Source organism: Ostrea edulis, chromosome 6, assembly GCF_947568905.1.
Source record: "Ostrea edulis chromosome 6, xbOstEdul1.1, whole genome shotgun sequence".
In the NCBI taxonomy this organism is placed as follows: domain Eukaryota; kingdom Metazoa; phylum Mollusca; class Bivalvia; order Ostreida; family Ostreidae; genus Ostrea; species Ostrea edulis.
In genome coordinates this window covers 23411736-23429134 of record NC_079169.1, presented here as the reverse complement: position 1 = coordinate 23429134, position 17399 = coordinate 23411736, and positions in this window count along the sequence as shown.

Below are 17399 nucleotides of genomic sequence, written 5' to 3'. Positions count from 1 at the left end.
CAAATCGTCTGCTCATTGTTTGGAAAATCCTAAAGCTATTTATAGAAACTGTTTCATAAATAAATTATGTAATAATTCATGTAATAAAACAACATACATGTATATAGGGAAAAGGTCAGGGGGTGTACAGAGGATATTCTAGATTTGATGTTATGGTTTTTTTCCAAGTTCCTTTAGTGCACTAGCACGTGCTGTATCATACTCGCGAGACAGAATGTTCTAGATTTTTTCATCACAGGTTTTTCCAGAAAAGATGATGCAATGGAGTGTTGTACAGTTGCACGGCTGACGCGCTAACATTCTCGAGCATTATTACACTGTTAGTCATGGAGGACAACGTATGGGAACAATTGAAAGAGAAACGTCGCATGAGAATTCGTCGTAGATGATCCAAACATTGGTGTTTTGAATATGTCTTACAACCGAGGGAAACGGAACAAGACATTCTGAGAGATTTGAAAGATTGCTACCGGGGCAGTACTGTAATCAGTTTATGATTTCCCAGTTTTACACGCTGCCTAACGGAACAAAAAAGTATCGGGATTCATGCGATTGTAAAAACGTCGTAACAGCGCTGCCGCATGGAGGCAGCTTTTTTTGCAAACAGTTATTGGCTGGAAACAATTGCTGTAATGAATTTCCTATGTAGCAGAGCTCGGAAATTAGAAAATGCCATTACCTCAGAAGATCACATTTATAACTTATGATGTAGATTATCCATATAAATTTGGTCAAAGATATTACTTCTTTCTTCTTTTTTTTTTTTTTTTTAAAAACAACACATAAAACAGCACTTTTCAGGGCTATTTTTAAACAACAATATAAGTTAAATACAAAGCACTATAGTCAATGTGTAGCAATGTGCACTACCACGCGCTGACCGCGAGATGTTCTAGATGTTTCTATCACCGGTTTTCCCCAGAAAAGATGATGCAAGCACGCGCTCCCCACGAGACAGAATATTCTAGACATTTTGCTGGCTATAAAAGCGGAGCCCAAGTGTCAGAAAACATGGCTCAGAAACAACTAGCATTTGTCGACAAAGCTCAGAAGAAAGTAGACCAGCTGGTACAGAACTAGATAGCGCCACAGAAAGACTACCTAACTGAAGAGCAGCGACAGCAAGCCTAAATTGCTTGCTCATCAGGTGAAGATGGCCCAGACCTCGGATTTCCTACGTAGCCAGAATCCAACAGATCCGGGATTCCCCGAGACACATGCCGCTACGAGATTAGAGATGGGTCTGTACAATCCTCTCGCTGAGCAATATAGTCTCATTGCCAAGGAAGATTTCGCCATGATTACCACCACTTTGGACGAAATTGTTAATCGGATCAACGTCCTGAGTGACGAGATCTCCAATCACACGGATATCCTAGTAAAAAAATCGAGAAATTAGCAGCAACCAGAACCCGTAAGGACTTCACAACAAGGCCTAGGAAGGAACTAGCCACCAACCCCTGTTTTACGTGTGGGGAAACGGGTCATTGGTCGCCAGATTGCCCTCCGAAAGTCAAGAAAACCAATGAAAATGACCCTTCTTACAAGTGTGGGGAAATTAGGTCACTGGATCAGTGACTGCCCGAGAGACGAAGAAGAATTGCTGTCTATGATTGCTGAGGTAACCGGGACAAAACCCCCGGTAACAAGAGGGTACGCCCCATCGGAGATGTGGAACCCACCACACACTAAAAAAAGGAGCAAAGAAGAAGCCGGTAAAGAGATGAGTGAAGGAGAACCCCCGAAAAAGCTAAGCCGAAAGAATCAGAGATGAACGTGTGTGGCTGTGAAAAAACTTGTGCGGACTTTAGAAAAATTGTTGTTCAAATTTAATGTTTTAACTTGTGAATGTACAATCTTTAAACAAGAGTACCGCAAACGGTACATAATACGCCCGTGAAATGCTTACATAGTGTTTTTCTTGTGCTATAATTTGTATAACTTTGCTTCAGGTAGTATCAGCCATCATGAGGCTGTGACAAACTTTCATAAGACCAACAAAGGGTCCTAGCTTAAAAATCGAGATTTCCTCAAAATGGACCAAGTTCAACAACCTATAATTTTTTCAAACATGGAAGTAAATCAAAATCCTTCCCCAGATGCACATCTTCAATACCCATACAAACACTCCACAAAAAAAGATGCTCCTCACTTGAAAACTGTGGGAGGAGTTGGGCGGACAAATTATATACCCACCATAGAATATTAATTTCCAAATAGACTAAGTTCAACAACCTGTCATTTTCTCAAAAATTGTAGAAAATCATAATCCATCCCACATGCACATCTTCAGTATTCATACAAACACTCCACAAAATAAGAGGGTCCTCACTTGAAAACTGTGGGAGGAGTAGGGCGGACAAATTATGTACCCTCCATAGAATATTAATTTCCAAATAGACTAAGTTCAACAACCTGTAATTTTCTAAAAAAAAAAAAAAAAAAAAAAAAAAATTGTAGAAAATCAAAATCCATCCCACGTGCATATTTTCAATACCCATACAAACACTCCACAAAATAAGAAGGCTCTCACTTGAAAACTGTGGGAGGAGTAGGGCGGACAAATTATGTACCCTCCATATAATAATTATTTCCAAATACAGTAAAACTCGAATATAGCGAACACAGATATAGCGAAATTACGGCTATAGCGAAGTGAAATAGATTTCCCCGGCAAATTCTTTATATATTCTATATAAAAATCTGCGTCTATAACGAACACGGATATAGCGAATTTACGGATATAACGAAGTAAATTCCTATTCCCCTTGAATTAAAAATGAAGGTAAAAATCACCTTTTATAACGAATTTATTTTTTTCATTTTAAACTCTTTATGATTTTTAACAATCGTTTTCCATTGACATAAAGGATTCACACTTATTACAAAATTTCTGTTTGTAATTTTTCAAAAAAGGTTGTTAATGCAAAACAATACTTACACATACGTTTAGGAAATATATTGTCGGTATTGTTTACTATTCTCGTTAATTAAATTTGAAGTTTGATTGCATTTATTTTATCGTACACTCCTTTATTTGTGTACATCAACAAGTAAATGACAATTGCAATAGAATGTACATGTATTGCGCAAAATTGTGTTGACATTTCTCTCTCGACATGTTTTTGCATGACTTAATAATTCATCAAGATAAATTATCATATATAAATCAATGTGTATATATCTTGTATAAAAATATTTCTTCTCGAAAATATATAGGCTTCGTTTCTCTTAAAGACAATACAAACGCAAGTATATCGATTGCTGCTTTCTTATAGAACTGATGTACATATAGAACAAATCGGTTTTATAACGAATTTGTTATATTTGAATTATGAATTCGCTATAAACGTATAGCGAGTTACGCTTATAGCGAATTTTTATAGAGGGTCCCGAGAAATTCGCTATATCAGAGTTTTACTGTAAAGGGACAAAACTCCTGGGGAAAAAGTCGAAATAGATCAAAATTGCAGTATGATCTTGAGTGACCCACAAAGAAGCTACACAGCAAGTTTCCGCATGATATGTGAAAAGGAAATGAAATTATAAAGAGAAAACCCCGAACGGACGGACGGACGTACAGACATTGCTGTACCTTAATAAGTCCCTTCTAAAGACGGGCGTATAAAAATTGTGTTCAATGCAAGGTGAAGATAACGAACAGTGATCAATCTCAACTCCTATAAGCAATACTAAATAGATAGTTGGGAAACACGGACCCCTGGACACACCAGAGGTGGGATCAGGTGACTAGGAGGAGTAAGCATCCCCTGTCGATGTATTGTTTAAATGCTCTAAAATATACAGATTTAAACTTTAAATCATGCATTTTTTTTTATCATTAATAACTCTGAGGATTAAAAACACTGAGGATTATAAAGGATTAAAACACTGATGATTCTTAAGAGTCTGTCTTGCAAAAAGTCATGCAATACTGTCCAAATCATAGGTTACCACATGAAATTTGGTGTGTGGGTCGACATCCAAAATAGTAATTCAAAAACACTCCCCAAAAATTACTATATTCAACATGCCTGCCATACGCAGCGCCATCTGTATTTTGCATATTTTCATCAATATTATATATATAAAAATCCAGAAAAAGGGTAAAACTCAAAATGTAATTTATTTCACTAAAAAATTAATTTTATTTTTTTCAAAAGTATTTCAAAGTTACAACAGATACTCCTCTTCCAAAAACGGCATAAGTCATAATCAAACATGAAACACATCAAAGGGCAGACAACTCCTAAAAATTGGCATATTGCCAACTTTTCAGAAATGAAGAACAAGTACAAATTGGAAGGGTCAGATCTTCCAAGAGCAGGCTAGGAAATAATTCATTTTCATACTACGGTCAAAATAGACTACTAAACATCATTAAGTCATATTATTGAGCTTGGCATTTAAAAATCATATGAGATATTAGGGTTTAGATAATGCCTTTTTAAAAAAAAATCTAGAAAAAGTTATGTGTATATCTATATTTTTCAGTCAAAATTAAATTTAAACATCATGAAATGAATTACATAACAACAGCAGACAACAGCCTTCCAAAATTGATATAAGTCATAATCAAACATGCAACATATCAAAGGGCAGACAACTCTTAAAAATTGGCACATTGCCAATTTCTCAGAAATGAAGAAAAAGTAGATATTTAAAGGGTTAAATCTTTCAAGAGCATGTTAGGAAATAATTTTTTTTACACTTATGTCATAATAGACTACTAAACATCATTGAAGCATATTATTGAGCGTGGCTTTTAAAAATCAAGTGAGATACATGGGGTTAGATAATGCCTTCTTTTTTTAAAAAAGTATTCAAAAAATGTTATGTGTACATTTATGCTATAAAACTAAAATTAAAATTAAACACCATGAAATGAATTTTATAGTTACAACTGACAATAGCCCTCTAAAATGGCATAAGTCATGGTCAAACATATAACACATCAAAGGCAGACAACTCTTAAAATTTGGCAATATGCCAATCTTTCAGAAATGAAGAAAATGAACATACTAGAAGGGTTAACTCTTCCAAAAGCAGGCTAGAAAATAATTCATTTTCACACTACTGTCAAAATGGACTACTAAACATCATTAAATCATATTATTGAGCTTGGCATCTAAAAATCAAATGAGATATTAAGGGTTTAAATAATGCCCTTTTCTTCAATAACATCTATATAAAAGGTTAGTGTACCTATACATTTAGGTTGGACTAGAATTAAATTCATACTTTATTCAATGAATTTCATAGTTACAAATGGCAATGGTCTTCAAAAAGTAACATTAGGCAGTATTAAACATACAAGACAATATAATACAAAGGGCAGACAAGTCTTAAAAATTGTCAATTTTGTACAATGACTGTACTTCACATTAACGGCCAATTTTTTTTATATTACAAGCTGGGTGATAGATGTTTCAAATAGTACTTTTAAAATAATACATTTAATATTACTGATACAATTAGTAACTTTGGCTTAAAGTTTAAAAATCAAGTGATACATTAGATAATTTCATTCTTTAAAATTGTTGAATTCACATAGATTCATTGACTGCAATTATATTTGTAATTTTTCAACATATTTCAAAGTTATAACTGACAATGACCTTAAATATTGACAAGTCAAAATTAGATATGCAAAACATAAATGTAAACATCATGCCACATACAGTTTTAAAACAGGTCAAATAATCAAAAAACACAGTCACTCCCATTTTCAAGTTCCAAATCAGAATATGATCCTTGAGTTAACTCAGTTGAAAGGGTAGAATGTAGTAGTTTCCTGAGAGAAATCCTGTGACACATGATCTGCAAAAGGGAGAACGAAGATAATATACCACAATACTATTTTATAATGTTTCACAACAACTCCCGTAAGTTGAAAAATAACATGAAATATTGAGATTACCTCCTTGCATCGTTTGTACTACCGCTTTTTTCACCAAACAATATTGAAGAGTTCTAACAAGGGGAGATAACGCCCAAACCCTTAATGATACATTTTTTGTAGATTTTTCAAAACAGCGCTTTACAAAATCCCAAAATCAATTATATTTTAATGTGAAAAATGAATAAGGTTCTAAAAAATATTTTTCAGCAAAATAATAAGCAAAGGAAAAATTATTTTTACAATCATCTTTAATAATCAAAACATACTAAATTGTAGCTATATATAGTATTTCTAATTCAATTTTCGTCATGTAGATATTATTTGCCAAGCTCAGTATCTTTATATATGTTGGAACTAGGATTAATCTAAAGAATATTTTTATTTTCATCTATTTTTTCACCTGCTCTTGAGAGAAATTAGCTTCTCAAAATGGAGAGAAAATTAATTATTGATGTGGGTCTATCTCAAGACCTCATAAAAATTAATCTAGTCACCCGAAATGAAACATATACTTTAATATAGAAATAACATACCATAAGATGCGAAGATATCAGCTGGTTGTAACTCTTCAAAACGTATTACTGCTCTAACTACATAGGTAAGCGCGGTAGATTTATACATATACTGAAATACTATTATTGGATAAAGAAATATGAAATGACCAATGAAATCAAAGAACCAATGAAATAACAGAATAAAACTTTACTCAGCCAACTCAATCCAGATGCGCAATTGAACTTACAGTAAAGTGAATTTTAAGATTGTATTTAGCAAAACGATCAATGAAAAATATCAAAACGAATAAATACATAGAGAAATTCATATTTATACTATCACATATAGGTGGGCTATCATCTACCGCCTCTCTCCCACGTATGCAGACATGGGTGCCTCACAATCCAAGAACTGATATGCCCTCCCTCTTTTCAAGGCCTGGACATTGGCGTCCGTCATTTTCCGCTGAAATATGTATTGTACTTTTTAAATGATAAGAACTGGAATTATATGAAACAAAACAAATACATGTATATAGACATCCATTCCCCTTCTTAGTAATCCTAAATGCCTGGATTTTATAGATCTCTGTTCAATTTCACTTATTATCAAAACACTTATATATGGTTAAAAAATAAGAAATATTAGTCTTCATAGTGTTCTTCTTGGAAAGAAAATTCCTGAAATCAATTACATAAGAATAGTCGCCGACAGGAAGAGATACATGTAGCTAATAAGCTAAATGTTTCAGCTGCGAGGTGAGATGAAGGCTCCATATATATATATGTATATATTTTAATAAGGTTTCAATTTATCACGATAGACCACCTTATAAGAGCCATTTGTAGGGTTCTGTATTTTGAAGGTGATATCTGACAACTTTTGCACAATTGTACAAGGCCCCCAATATAGGTCACTCATTTTCCCATCCTTACTACCCTCATTTAAGAACCAGACTGTGTCACCTTCTTTGTATGAATTTACAGAGGTTTTTAAATTATAGAAATCCCTTTGTCTCCTATGTGCACTTTGTAAATTTTTCCGAGCAATACAGTAAGAAGTTTGAAGTCTGTCTCTTAATTTCCCTAAATAGTCTCCATATTCTGATACTGACTGGTCTCTGTAACAAGTTTTAGAGTCAAATACAATCTCCGAAGGGATCCTAACCTCTCTTCCCAACATAAGTAGGTTAGGAGTTAGACCAGTAGTCTCATGAACATTGGATCTATATACAGCCGCCAAGCAACCAAGATAGAGGTCCCACTCCGTCTTATCATCTTTGATATAGCTTTTTATCATTTTCATAAGTGTTCTATTAAATCTTTCCGTTACATTGGGGATGCTTGGGAGTTGTACGCGTCTTCTTTATTATACCCCCCGCAACAAGTTGTGGGGGGGGGGGGGGTATACTGGAATCGGGTTGTGCGTCTGTCTGTCCGTCCGTCTGTAGACGCAATGGTTTCCGGACTCTAAAGCATTATCCTTTCCACCTACCGTCACCATATCATATATATGGACTACCCATGGGATGAAGATGTTCCCTATCGATTTTGGGGTCAAAAGGTCAAGCGCACTGGACATCGAAGTAGCAATATGGTTTCCGGGCTCTAAAGCGTTATCCTTTCCACCTACAGTCACCATATCATACATATGGACTACCCATGGGATGAAGATGGTCCCTATTGATTTTGGGGTCAAAAGGTCAAAGGTCACGCGCACTGGACATCAAAGTAGCAATATGGTTTCCGGGCTCTAAAGCGTTATCCTTTCCACTTACAGTCACCATATCATACATATGGACTACCCATGGGATGAAGATGTTCCCTATCGATTTTGGGGTCAAAAGGTCAAAGGTCACGCGCACTGGACATTGAAGTAGCAATATGGTTCGGTTTGTCATGCCATTTATTTTTTACACTCAGAAAAGAGGTAGTTTATACCTATTACCAACACCTTTGGGAGATTGGGGTAAGCGGGGGGTATTCCTAGTGAGCATTGCTCACAGTACCTCTTGTTTCAAGAAGTTCACATAATTCATGGAATATTTGGCTTTCATAGTTGCGCCCTTGATCAGACAAAATAGTGTCTGAACATCCAAAACGACTTATGACCTCATTGAGTAAAACTCTTGCTGTTGTACAGCTGTCAAATCCGGGATGGGGAAAATCTCTACCCAATTAGTAAAATGATCAGTAGCAGTTAGAATATATTTGTTTCCCCTATGTGTTTCAGGTAAAGGCCCTAGAATGTCAGTTGAGAGTCTCTCAAGGGGTGACCCAACGGTCATGTTTCCCATCTTTGCCTTGGCAGCCCGATAAGGTCTCCTATTCTTTTCGCAAATTTTACAGCTAGATACATGAATGCTGATATTATTCTCCCTCATTTCAAACCAAAAGAAAATTTTTCACAACTCTTTCTTGGGTTTTCTTTCTACCCAGGTGACCACTTAAAAGATTGTCATGGGAGAGTGTCATTACCTCCTTTCTAAAAATCATAGGAGTGATCAGTTGTAAGTGAGATCGAGAGTTGTCTTTCTTGGTGAATTCTTTTACCAAAAGGCCTTCCTGTAATTTCAACGTGCAAAGATATGCCAGTAAAAACGAATGGCTCTGGATTGCATGATTAATTAATTCAGAAGATTCAGGACGACCCTGACGTTCAACCCATTGGTAGATTGTACCAATGTCAGGATCCTCTAACTGAGCCTTCTGAAGCTGATCTATGCTGTATTTTTCCCAAATTGAGGAGTATCCTAATTCATTTTTGTATCTCTCACTCCGAGTTTTTACTGCCCTTGTTATTTCAGGCATCTGCTGTTCCGAGGATTCTTTTGTGACCGCATCAAAAGCTTCCAGTTTGTAAGCCTGCAAGACAGAACTTTGCCTATCTGAAGCTCTTTTTACACACTTTTTACAGGGACCACATTTCAAATACTCTAAATTATCAACTTCAGAACATTTGCAGTCTGATGGGGTTTCACACCTACTCAAAGTATCAGCATTAGTATGCTTAGGACCCGGTCGATATTGAACGGAAAAACTAAAGTAAGACAAAATTTCAAGCCACCTGGCTATCCTGCCTTTGGGTTCTTTTAATTTGAACAACCAGACCAGTGCTTGATGGTCTGTACGCACTGTGAATCTTCGTCCCAACAGGTATTGCCTGAAATATTCTACAAAACAGCGAAGTGCAACGACTCCCATAAGCTATCACTTTCTCGGTTCCATTCTGAATTTGAGACAGGACACCGCCAATTGCCTCGTCACTAGTATCAGTGTCTAATACGTACTCTCCATCATCTAGAGGATAAGCTAGAATGTCAGGGCTGATAAATGACTCCTTCAACTTCAAAAATACCTCCTCACATTCCTCTGTCCATACAAATTGTTTTCCTTTCTTAGTTAACTCTACTAGTGTTCTAACTAATTTGGCAAAGTCCTTGATAAATTTCCTATAGTAGCTCCCCATTCCCAATAATTGTCGAACTTGAGTAACAGTTTTAGGGCGAGGCCACTGTAATATCTTTGAAATGTTGTCAGGATTGGGTAGGACTCCTTCTGCGGAGACTACATACCCCAGAAAAGTAACATGTGCCTGGAAAAGGTCACACTTATCAGGTTTTAGTTTCATCCCAGTCCTGTATTCTACTTAAAACTTCTTCAACCCTGTTTAGGTGCTCATGAAAGGAAGAACCAAAAACAACAATATCGTCCGGTAGATGATGCAAGTCTGCCAATTTAGTCCTTGCAGAACGAGTTCCATCAACCTCTGAAATCTGGCACAAGCAGTGCTCAAACCCATTGGCATTGTCGTGAATTCATATAAACCATACTTGGTAATAAACACAGATTTTGGATTGTCCTCTTCCTTTACAGGAACTTGATGGTAGCCTAAAGTTAAATCAAAAGTTGAAAAATAAATAGATCCTCGGACAGTGTCTAAACAGTCCTGGACTCTAGGGAGAGGGAAAGCATCCTGTGTTGTAACAGTATTTAAACGGCTATAATCAATACAACACCTAGTTTTCCCATTCTTTTTCTTAACTAATGCAACTGGGCTGGCCCAAGGGGAACTCCTTATAATGCCCTGTGCCACCATCTGTTGAACAACTTTGTGTTCTTCATCGGCAAATGCCAGATGTACACGTCTAGGGGGCTGCTTGATTAGTCTAGAATCGCCAGTGTGTATTTCATGTTGTACTAGAGTGGTCACCCCTAGATCTGTATCATCCTTTGAAAATGTAGTTTGATACCTACAAAGAATATTTAAAAAGTTCTTTCTTGAATTGCCCTGCAATATAAATCTGATAAGTAATCAGGAACATTTGTACTTTCAGAGGAGTCATCCTCTTGTTGAGTGTAAGATTTGCTTAAATTTGAAGAGTTATTTCCCTTTTGAGAACTGTTATCTATTTGTATTTTTCTGACTGATTGATTTTTTCTTGGTTCACAACCTTCCGTAGTCAAAATAATCTGAACATTTTGAGGTTCTATCAATTCTGCCTCCCCCAAAACTTCATTTTGCATTATACAGACATCTGTTTTAAAAGGATTCATAACTCGTATCTTGGCAGAGACTTGATTCTTGAGGTCTGTTAAACATGAGGCCACCAACAGTGAAAATCTGTTGTTAAAATCCACACAAAATATATTGTGAGTCAAATCCTGGTCATCTTCAGACCTATCAATGAAAACATCGATTAATTTTTAGCCGAGTTGCAACGAAGTTGAATTCGGCTATTGGTTTGGTGATGCGGGCGGGCGGGCGGGCGTCAACAATTGGTTTCCGGATGATACAATCTAATCAAATGAAACTTTGATATATTGTTGGGTACTAGGTAATTGTCAAAGGTCAAGCTCACAGTGACCGAAAATAGAATGAAAATTTCAGAAAAATTTGGTTTCCGGATGATAACTCAGAAAGTTTAAATCCGAATCAAATGAAACTTTGATATATTATTGGGTACTAGGTAAGGAAGACCCCTATTGATTTTGGAAAAAAAAGGTCAAGGTCACAGTGACCGAATATAGAATGAAAATTTCAGAAATATTTTGTTTCCAGATGATAACTCAGAAAGTTTAAATCCGAATCAAATGATACTTAAAGGTATTGTTATGTACCAGGTAAGGAAGGCTCCTATTGATTTTGGAGAAGAAAAAAAAGGTTAAAGGTCAAGGTCACAGTGACCAAAAATAGATTGAAAACTTCAGACAAATATGGTTTCTGGGCAGTAACTTGAAAAGTTTAAAACTGAAATTAGTTCTTCACAATTATAAATATGCCACATCATTCCTGACTTTACAATGTATCCCATGCAACTCGGCTTATGCACCCCTGGGTGGATATATTGATTGTTCACAATATGCAGGGATGTTAAAGTCATCTGCTGCTAAAACTCTTCTTATCTTCGCTGTTGTCTGTTGGACTTCAATGTCTTTTTCTCTGAAAGTAATTAAATTTTCATGTAATTTTAAATTTACAGGTCCATTCATGAAAATATCTAAACCTAAAAGAGCACCATCTTCTATTTCGGCCACTATAATTTCTTCTATAAAATTTTGTTGACCCAGTTGAATCTTAAATATGGCTTTCCCAAACTCTATCAATGGTTCTCCATTAACTTCTGTCAGTGAGTTAGATTTTTCTAATTCAGGTCTGGACTCCTTTGGAATTTTCTCAAACACTTGTTTGGATATGATGGATCTGGTAGCTCCAGTATCTGTAGTCCACTGTACTTTTACGCCTTGTATTGAACCACTTACATATATCCCAGGACATCCATTGATTTGTCTCAGGATATTTTCAGAGCAGATATCACCATGCTGTTGGTTGGTCTCCAAGCATTCAAAACTATTATCCAAGGTCTTTTCCAGGTCCCAACCACGGGATTCACCTGCAAGCTTATCAGAGTGAAGCTCCCCACTCGAACTGAAATGTAAGTTAGTGTCGCAGTCTAACTGACCGCTGTCTAAATTATTTATGTGACTGAAGACAGTCTACCTGACTATTTCTACGTCTTTCAAAACACGGTTCCACCCCACAGTCTACCTGACTGCAATCAGGCTCTTTAAAACAAGGCACCACCCCAGTTTACCCAACCGTGTCCAAGACTCGCAGAACAAGGTACCACCCCCACAGTCTACCTGACTGCATCCAAGAATGTCAGAATCTGGTACCACCCCAAACTGAGCACTTGTTGTATGTCAGTAGCTTCCTCGCCATTGACTTTTACAACATCATCTTCTTTAAAATTTGCATTGCAGATAGCACTGGTCACATGACCTTCAAAGTTCTTATACTTGAAGTTATTGTCCACGACATGGTCATTCTCTATCTCTCTTATTTGATTCAAATAATAACTAGAATTTTCCTTTTCTAAATTAACAATTGATTGAGTTGGGCCATTATTAAAATTCATCCGGGTCATCTCTCGGCCTATAGACCCCTAATAGTTTAAAACTGGTTTGAAATCAGTTGCTCGAGGATTCAATGATTTTTCTTGTCTAAAGCCTTTTTGGGTTTTCTCACTCTTGCATTTGGTTGCATAATGTCTTGGCTCACCACATCTATAACAGGTCAGTGGCTTCTTGGGAGCATTTGTAGATGCAGAGTTATGAGACTGCACTGAATTTAAAATTTCGTAGATGGCATCCTTTAACTCATCTCGAATGATGTGGTTGCAGGCATTACTCTGTTGAATTTTTTAGTCTTTATCCTGGAAATGTGCTGACTTCTTTTGCCATGATTCCCTTTGCCCCTTACCATTGGTCTGAGAACATTCTCTTGTAGCAGCCTTGCCTTCATTTGTAGAGATTTCTGCGTTGAAGTCTTTCACTTGTCTAGTAGGTCTCCTGCGATTTCCATACTGCTGCTCCTCTTCAGTTCTGGGATATCTTGTCGCCTCTTCATATTCTACAACACATTCTATTGCTTCTTCTATGGTTTGAGGGTCTCTGTTGAGTTCCACATGAACCCTCGCTTTTTCGTTTATCAAGCTAAGTAGGAATCTTGAAACCAGATCCTCTTGTCTTGTTAAATTATTCCTTTTCGGATATGCCTTACTGTACAGTATTTTTAATTCTGCCGCGTATATATGTACGTGTTTTCCATTCTTTTGGTCTCTTCTACGAAATTTAGTCTGGTAGGTCTATTTCCTAATTCTTCTGTTAGCTTACTGTAATTTGACATGACTTCTGGTCTCAATTCTTCATAAGCAAATTCTCCTGTAGGACCTTGTAGTCTAGGCAACAGTTGACCTAGCTTATCCTCATATATCCAGTTATTGTGTGTGGCCACTGCTTCGAATCTGTTTATGTATCCCTTCCATTTTTCTTCTAATTCTCCCCTGAATGCTGGTAACTTCACTGAGTTTGTTTTACTTTTAGATCGAAAAATACTCCTGGTAGATACTGAGCTATTACTTCTCCTGACCCGTTCCTCATCATCTGTGTCTGATACATTGTCCAACTCACATTCAGACGCAGGGGATGATAATTTCTTTTTATCCTGCTTGATTTCAGTTGTAGCTCTTCTGTTCGGCTGAATCTGATTCTCACTCACCTTTGTCTCTTTTTCTCTCTTCACTTCTTGGATAGTGGTTCTGAACATCTTACCTATTATTGCGTCAGTCATTCTGTTTAGAGCACCATTGATCAAATGACTAAGGTTGTGCAGTATATAAGTATTTGTCTGACTTACAGGCTCACCATCTTTGTCAGACAGATCTCCTTCCGCTTGGGGAGGGACGTGACTTTGCCCTATCGTTGACTGGGATCTTTTCTTAGTATATGCCCTGTGTTTCTTATTTACACTTGTAGGTATGAGGGGTATTCTACTAGAGCAAATATCAGCTGTCTGTGGAGAATGAATAAGAACCTGAGGGGAAAGTACCCTGTGTGTAGTATGCAAGTGTTCTGATTCTGAGCCACTAATGAAATGATCTTCATTGCATTCAGTGAGAATTTCTTCATCACTGTGTCCCTTAAAGTATTTATCTGTTGGTCAGTTGATCTTTGTTTGATGTTTGTCTGTAGATCATCATTCTCATGTATTTCAATTCCGGTCATTTTATTTATCTGTTCTTCTCTCAGTGCTGCCTGATGTCGTGTAAACATTTTGATTTTTCTAGATTAGGATGAGTCCGAATCTCTGGATCCACTCCTGAAAAATGTGGATCCCACTTCTGACACCAAAAATTTATGTAACAAGATAGCTGTCTGAACTATCTCACTTCTGACACCAATATAATTGTAACGAGATAGCTATCTATAACCATCTCACTTTTGACACCATTGCAATATTGAATGCGACAGTCAGGATTTCGGCCCTTTCAGTATTGTCATTTACCGAGATATGATAGAAGAACAAAACATTTAATTTCAGTCCATGAATTTATTGAGTCTGCATTAAATAATTCTAATTACATTATATGGCATAATAATTCATAATTAATCCAGGCTTCTTAACCAGCCCTAAGTACAACAAAATCAGATTCTGAAATAATCAGAATATATGACTTGTAGCCTATATTTAAAAATATAATTAAAATAATTTCTACTAATTTAAGAATTTCCCCAATTTAGTCTGATCTCAAAATAATTGAGATATGTGACTAGTAAAGTGTAAAAATAAGTTAAATACAAATTCCTAACTTTAACTAGTTTAAATGGATATTTAATTAAGATCGAATCCTGAAATAATCAAGATATGTGATCCCAATTAAATTCCCTAATTTACTAAGAGCAATTTAAATCAATTAACAGTTGGCTTAATAAAAATATAATTACCAAAATCTTATTGATCTGTTCCAAAAAATGAAAAATAGAAGACTGGCGAATTTACGGAAAACTCGCCTTATATACTCCGTAATAAAATCCGTATCTGACTCTGATACGAATTCGTATAGAAATCTACGAATTCGTATCAAATATTACGGAAATTTACGGAGAACCTATACGGAAAATAGTTCCATAACAATCTAGTAACTTCCATTAGATTTAACAATAACAAATAGGAATAGTTTCACTCATACGACATTAAATAATTAATTACATACCTTGTAGAAGTTCATAATTTGTTTTTACCGCCTCTGTATATATACTCGGATCAAAGAAAAAGTTTGACCCGGAAGTATGACGTTATATCCCATAATGCAACATACGTAGCAGAAACATGTAAACATTGTGAAGTGAAAGTTAACAGGATCGGGAATAAAACGAGAAATTACTATATGTAACCGTCACTACACCGTGAAATTGCACTTACAGGTAAAAGGTAACAATATTTATCAGCTAAATATATTGGCCATGAATTAACAATCCAAAACATAACTACAAATGAAGCACATGTCATCCGTACGGCACACGTGGTGTTAACTCTATATTTTAAAACAAGAAAAATACTCTTGATACATCATAAAATGTTACTGTATGAACTTCTAATAACTCAGAGAGAAAATACTCGTATTAACAATACATAATACCTATCAAACTCTATCTATTTGACTCTGACATCGTATTGAGATTAAGGGGTCGTTTCAAAGTTCATAAATAAAATTATCAAACTATACGGTGAAAACCTCAAATATTACACAGTATTTAATGTGTTGTTGATAACACATTTTTATAACAAGAGGCCCAGGGGCCTTATAGGTCACCTGAGTATCATGTAACAACCTTCCAATGTTTGAATTAGGTTTGTGTTTAAATATAAGAATTTTACTTTTGGATGGAAGAAACATTGAATAGCTATGTGGTCAGCCCCGCCTTTGCACCAGAACCCCTGACCCAGGGGCCATAAACTTCAGTTTTGAAAGAAGCATCCTTGATCATCATTATCATACTATTAGTTTGTCTACTTAATACCCAGCAGCAGAGGAGAAGATTTTCAAAGAAATAAAATGCATTTTCACTATATGATCAATAGGGCCCCACCCTAATACCAGAACCCCTGACCCAGGGGCCATGAATTTCACAATTTCGAAAGAGGCATCCTTGCTCATCATAACCATGCTATTGGTTTGTCTACTTAATACCCAAGGACAGAGAAGAAGATTTTCAAAGAAATAATGCATTTTCACTATATGACTTATAGAGCCCCACCCTAGCACCAGAACCCCTGATCCAGGGGCCATGAATTTCACAATTTTTAACAAGAGGTACTGTGAGCAATGCTCACTAAGAATACACCCGCTTACCCCAATCTCCCAAAGGGTGTTGGTAATAGGTATAAACTACCTCTTTTTTGAGTGTTGCTACTTCGATGTCCAGTGCGCATGACCTTTGACCTTTTGACCCCAAAATCGATAGGGAACATCTTCATCCCATGGGTAGTCCATATGTATGATATGGTGACTTTAGGTGGAAAGGATAACACTTTAGAGCCCGGAAACCATATTGCTACTTCGATATCCAGTGTGCTTGACCTTTGACCTTTTGACCCCAAAATCGATAGGGAACATCTTCATCCCATGGGTAGTCCATATATATGATATGGTGACGGTAGATGAAAAGGATAATGTTTTAGAGCCCGGAAACCATTGCGTCTACAGACGGACAGACGGAGAACCCGATTCCAGTATACCCCCCACAACTTGTTGCGGGGGGTATAGAGAGGCATCCTTGCTCATCATTACCATGCTATTAGTTTGTCTACTTAATACCCAGAGACAGAAGATTTTCAAAGAATTTTTACATTTTCACTATATGACCAATAGAGCCCCACCCTAACACAAGAACCCCTGTCCCAGGGGCCATGAATTTCACAATTTTGGTAGAGGGCTCAACGCTCATTATAATTATGCCCACAGTTTGGCTTCTTGATGTCCAGGAGTAAAGAAGATTTTTTAAAATTACACTCATTTTGATGGTTTTTGCCCCACCCCTCAGGCCCCAGGGGGGCAGGGACCACGAATTTCACATTTTTGTTCCCCTCCACCCACAGATGCTATATGCCAAAATTGGTTGAAATTGGTTCAGGGGTTTCAGAGAAGAAGCTGAAAATG